The following is a 6,562-nucleotide window of genomic DNA, read 5'->3' as shown; positions in this document are numbered from 1 at the left end:
TATTTTGGTGATCAAAGATTCATTTTAGGGTAGGACAATTATTGACTACAGGGGGCTTAAATTAGGCATAACAGCTTCAAAATGCATTTTTGATATGGGTGTGTGTAATATAGTAGAACAAGTATCATGAACTTATGTTTACCATAGATCTTATTAATTGAAAAAGCCCAATATTGAAGCCTATAGGAAAATCTTAAGGTATCAGTGGCAAACATATCCATCTTATTTTGTAACACGGAAGTAAGCTATTTTCTTTGAATGTGCGAGACTTCTGATCGTAAAAACTATTTGAGCTACAAACCATTTTGTTTATGATTACAATAAAACATGATAACAAATACCAGTTTGCAATATCAAGCAGCATAACAGGCCTTTTTTGTACAGGTAAAATAACTGGAAGTGAATGACATCAGAAGCCTTGCACATTTAAGTTAGCCGTGCCTGCTTTTACATTAAAGGGTTTGTGAATTGAGAACTCAACTTTTCATTCCACCTTATTTATATAAAAGTTTGTTGTGATTTAAGAATATCCTGTACATTTCGGAGTTGAAAATGTCCTTGTTAGTCAAAGAAAATCTTTTATTGACACCAGGCCCCACAAACGCTCTATCTCAGAATGTGCCAGGCGGTGACATCAGAGTGGTGAAACACCACCTCCACAGAAGAAGAAGTACGTCTGATTCTGTGGCCCCCCTTCCCTTTGGGCGAATCATCATTTCAGTTGCCATTTTCCCATTTTAGTTGCCATTTTTTTAAAAACTAGACCATTTTCAGTAGTAACTGAGTTATGGTCTGGCGAAGCTTCATAGACAAATAATTTCCAAAGGGGCGTCAACAACGGACGATGACTTATGCAGAGCGACGGAGAAACATCTGAGACAGCATTTCTGCTTGCGATTTCGAGGAAGATGCAAGGGGGTAATCTAGCACTCTGAAAGCGTTCCACCCATAGGGGCGGCCATTGCTAACCAAGCCATCACCTGCTGTTAGCATCCCTTTGACTCCCATTCATTTTTGAATAACTTTACATCTAAGGCGTTTAAAGACTCCATTTGTCCATTGTTTATTTATAAAGAAACATGACAATGCATAAAAGGCTCCATTACCTTGTATCTTACACTATCGCCCCGTAGAAGCTGTTTTTGTAAAAATAGGCTAACGATTGCGTCATAACCAACGCGACTCTGTCGCACCAACCCATTGAGAAATTATCGTATAGACATGAGGAGACGCTCAGAAACAATCTTTACTGTCTATGAGGCAGCCGGGGGGACGTGGAGACATAAAGTCCGATAAAGTCAAGGGAGAAGAATGGGGAGAAGCCGATAGTGAGCCAAAAGCAACGGGAGAAAATATTTAAACAACGTGATTCAGCTTTCACTTTCCACAACTACTAGAAGACCTACAGCTGTCAGACACACAGCAAATTACTGAGGGATAAAAACCTGGTGTTGGGCATCTAGTGATAAAATCTGGTGTTAATTTACAAATATTATATGCTTTATCACTTGTTTAGTGTTAAAGCACAGTGTTTCCTTTGGGTGATAAAGCACAGTGTTTCCTTTGGGTGTTAACAATCAACATCTGCGCATGTGCAGAGCATTTTAAATTTCCCAGCTCATCCTTCGGTCTCTCCATCTTTATGGATTTCCCTGCACACACAACGGTTACAAGGACAAGGTATAGTATAGTATTATTATCTTATCAACTTGTGATTTATTAATGAGCTTGTATAATGAGTAACGCCGATGTGGATGACTTAACTCAGCGTTTTTTTTTTTTTACCTCAGTTTAAATTTAGCGCGCTTTTGATCCGCCATTCAGTTTAACATAACTGAATAACCCCCACTAACACACTAAATTCGTTAATGGAGGACGAGATTTACGTAAGTGACTTAATTTCGTTGTATTAATTTTGTAATAATGTAGCAGCATTAACATTATGTGTCATTTTTTAACTCACTCGACTTGGATAGTTATTTCTTCTCATTTGGCATAGCGTTAAGTATCTTTAGGGCTTCCAACCTTTATAAGACCGTTTATATCTTTCACACCGTAACTACGAGTTAATTCTGGTGTTTTGAAATGTCATTCAAATGAGAAAGCAGACGTTAATCGGATGAATTAATTGCTCTTAATTTTTTTTTCTTGTGTGACGCCGGGGCTCGATCCCTGGCCGAGCACCCACGGATAGCACGGTCCATCATTGTCGGCGCTGCGCATACTGATCGGCCTGCAACATTTTGCGAGTGAAATGCTCTGTGTGTTCTAGCAATCTTCTCGTTGTACTTTGATAACATACGCCGACCATTCTGTACAGCGCTCCAAAATGTCGAAAACATCGTAGGACACGCTTTTCTTCATGAACTGCTTCAGTCATATAGAAACTCAAGATCGAGTACGAGTGTGCAATGTCGTGAAATGTATACGCCAAAACTCATTTTGGCGTGCATATGATACGCTTTTTTTTGCGTGCATATGATAGGCAATTTATGGCGTATTATACATACGAACCCCCCACCCCACTACCCTAAACCTACTCAAGAGAGCGTGTCATATATACGCCATAAAGTGTGTATCATATGCACGCCGAAATTAGTTTTGGCGTATACATTCCACGACATTGCACACTCATACTATTTGACATTTTTCGTCTTATTTTGTATTAGTTGAGCAGACATGCATTAGTGCCCTTCCATGCGCGATTTTTTCTGTACAACTTAGTTCTAGCCTTTTCTAGTTGTTGTAAATCTGTAACAGTAGTGCTTATGTTTTGAATATAACGTTTTCTTGCTATGTGTTGGTATAAAGATAACCTGAAGTAAAACACAAAGTGACCTGATTATTTTGAGTCTTTTAGTTTGCTTTCTGCTTTGGAGGATTTTTGTTTCATGGAATATTGTTTATTATTGCAGAAGGAAACCACTTAAGGCCACAATCTATGTATGCCCTTGGCATTATTACTCTACAAACCTAAACGATCCTGAAAGGAAGACAGGCTATGTAAGTATCTCTGCTTGTTGATTGAAGATGTTTGAAACTTTATATCTTAGATTTTTTTAATGTGTTTGTTTTAACCAAATGTGTCTCTTTAACAGGAACGATACTATGTGTTTGGATCATTTTGAGGAGCGCTATCAACGCCAAGATCGTGGGATCGATGAATTGGGAAAGCAAGAACTGACAAAATGTAAAAATGCGTACATTGAATGCAATGTAAGTCACTTTGGATAAAATCATCTGCCAAATGTAAATTTATTAATTTATAAAGGAATAGTATTTTTTATCAGAATGAATTACAAACCAGACAGTTTTTTAACATTAAGGTTGATTTAAGATATACAATGTTGAATTTTTGTATTTTCAATTAAAACATTACTTGAGGAATGTTTCTTTGTTTAATCTTGTTTGAAACGCAGTAGAGATTTATCATGGTAAGATGTTATAGCATTGGAGTATAACAAGAAATTGTTTTATTCAATTGTATGTGTGACTACAATGGCTTTACTGTAGCGTTTCCCGGCGAAAGCAAGAACTGACAAAAATGTTTTTTTTTTTTTTTAATTAAAAATGGTATTGAATACAGTGTAAGTCGCATTGGATAAAAGTGCCTGCCAAATACATAAATGTAATGGAATTGATATATTACAATTTCAATAAATATTCAAATAAATTTGTAGTCACTTGATTTTTTGGGGGGAAAAAATAAAATAATATATATAAATTGTTTTAAATTTCATTCACAGTGCCATTTTAGTATTTAAGTATTTACATTAAATAAACATTAAATACACTGGGTGTGTGAGATTAATCACCATAAAGTGTTAAATGTACACTTATGAGTAATACATTTCTCAACACCTTGAGTGACTAAAAAGAAACACTAACACAGTGTTTGTATAATGAACACTTTCGTCAGTGTTGTTTTAACACTAGCAAAGACGGACCTGTATGTTCACCCGGAAAGTGATAATTTTAACACCCGTGGTGATAAATCTCCCAACATGTTTTTTGCTGTGCAGGTTGCTTACGTCACATCTACGTCGTCAAGCTCAGTCTGAGCCTGCGCAGTACGCTTAGCCATCAGGAAGTGAGTGCTTCTGATTGGCCTCATTTTCGGCCGTTGAAGTCAATGGGATAGCTCTGTCCATTTCTTTTACTGTCTATGGGAAGATGTTGCAATGGCTTCTGACAAATTTTGCCATTGTTGTAAAAGAAATATGATAATAGCTGGTGTCCACCTCCACTCCATCAACATTTTTGCCAAATTTGGAAACCCTAATAGCATTTCAGGCAGACTGAAACATCTCGGAATGATAATCGAACAATAAAAACATCAAGCTCTGATCGCATTTGCCCCCGTTTGAAGGCATTTGTATTGTGATTAGAACGCTATTTGCAATATTTTGAAAATAAAGTAATACAGAGGAGTCTTTGGAAAATTATGCCTCATAAACTTTAATCAAAATCAGTAATTTCAGATGTTAGAAAACTTTCAGACCTGAGCATAGTTACGCTAGTTATTTATTTACAATTATTTACAATTTTTACATGACTACCAGATCTAGTGTGAGGATATAAGCAGAGAAAGTCCAGATCCAGAGCTGCTGTGTGGTGTTAGCACATGATCACACTCCCCATACTCGTCATCAAACATCAAAGTAGCCAGTGTAATCCACATCTAGCCAAGTGTTGTTCTTTGCTCTGTTTTTTTTATTTTTTAAAGAAAAGTTTAAATTGCTTAAACCAGACACAATAGCTGATTCGAACGATATTCAACGGCGCCGGCGGCATCCTGCTTCACCTTTCACCAGCACTGCACTGTCGTCATCGTGTAAAGCCTGCCCCAATGATTCTGATTGCTGCCGCGATTTCAATGGATTAGAAACTGTTTAAATGAGCTCTTTCCCAGACTACTTGCTGAGCAAATCTAATATGCCGGAAGTTGTCTGGGTTTTCCCAGGCTAATTTTCCCACGCACTTTCAAAATCAAGGGGGTAATCTAGCACTCGGAACACATACCACCCATAGTGGTGGCCATTGCTAACCATGTCATCACCTGCTGTTAGCATTCCATTGACTCCCATTCATTTTTGCGTCACTTTGACAGTGAATAACTTTACATCTGAAGCGTTTAAAGACTCCATTTGTCCATTGTTTATTTCTAAAGAAACACGACAATGTATAAAAGGCTCCATTACCTTGTATCTTACACTATCGCCCCGTAGAAGCTGTTTTTGTAAAAAAAATTGGCTAACGATTACGTCATAACCAACGCGACTCTGTCGCACAGTAGAGAAATTACCGTATAGACAGGAGGAGACGCTCGCAGGCAATCTTTTATTGTCTATCAGACAGTCGGGGGGACGGGGAGACATAAAGTCCGATAAAGTCAAGGGAGAAGAATGGGGAGAAGCCGTTAGTGAGCCAAAAGCAACGGGACAAAACATTTAAACAACGTGATTCAGATTTCACTTTCCACAACCACTAGAAGACTTACAACCGTCAGACAGGAGGCTCACGTCACATCTACGTCGTCAAGCTCAGTCTGAGCCTGCGCAGTACGCTCAGCCATCAGGAAATGAGTGCTTCTAATTGACTTCAGTTTTTGCCGTTGAAGTCAATGGGGTTAGCCTAGAAATCTAGACGCACCCTAGCGGCAGCAAATATAATTTGCCGCGAGTGTCGTATAGCAACTCTCAATACACTTCTGAGCTGTAAAAGACAAACTCTGGTCGAGCCAATCACAGCGTGTTTAGAGTCAGTGCACGAGGCTTAACATAATGACAGCAGAGTTGCGCTTGCATGCTTCTAGTAAACACAGAAACTGGCGAACGGCGGTCTTTCAAATCAGCTTTGACCGCGACTCTGGAAGACTTGGAGTTAAGCTTTTCTCTGAGAAAAGAACAAAGAAAAAGGGAAGATGTGTTCTGAGTTTTGCCGACTGGATACGGCGAAAGTTAAATCTATCAACGAGTTCTTCTTCACCTTCGTTGCTCTGGTTGTAACGCTATCCAATTGTGTGCAGAGGGAGTGTAAGACAACCGTTTATCCCACCCCTCAGATTGAGCCCTGTCAATGGTGAGTTTTCAGACCAAACATCTATATGTGGGTCTGGCTTGTCAGGCTACTATGGGGTCGCTGTTTCCATTTCTTTTACTGTCTATGTTCAAAACAATTCCTCATGTGTACTCATGGGGGAGACAGAGCTCATTATAATATGCTAATCTTATCCAATCATAGCACGCCCATTAAAAACCCATCGTTCCATGAGAGAGGCTAAAAACCAGGGTAGAAAATAGCCTATTATTCATTATGATATTTTTGATTAAAAAACACTAGAACGTCATTAGTTGACCTCAGACAACAGTATAAAAAATAAAAAAGCCAATTCATAACACCTTTAAACATAAGGTGGACAGCTGAGTGCTGTTATACTTTTTTTTTAAGCACCCACTATTGCACACTGCAGTAAGCTAGATCAGTATTAGCCATGGTAAAACATTGTACACTGTAAAAAAATGTTGTTGGTTTTTGTTGGTTTAACTTAAAAAAGTAAGTA

This window comes from Pseudorasbora parva, chromosome 5 (genome assembly GCF_024679245.1).
Source record: "Pseudorasbora parva isolate DD20220531a chromosome 5, ASM2467924v1, whole genome shotgun sequence".
NCBI classification, from domain to species: Eukaryota; Metazoa; Chordata; class Actinopteri; order Cypriniformes; family Gobionidae; genus Pseudorasbora; species Pseudorasbora parva.
Note: the sequence above shows the minus strand (reverse complement) of the source record.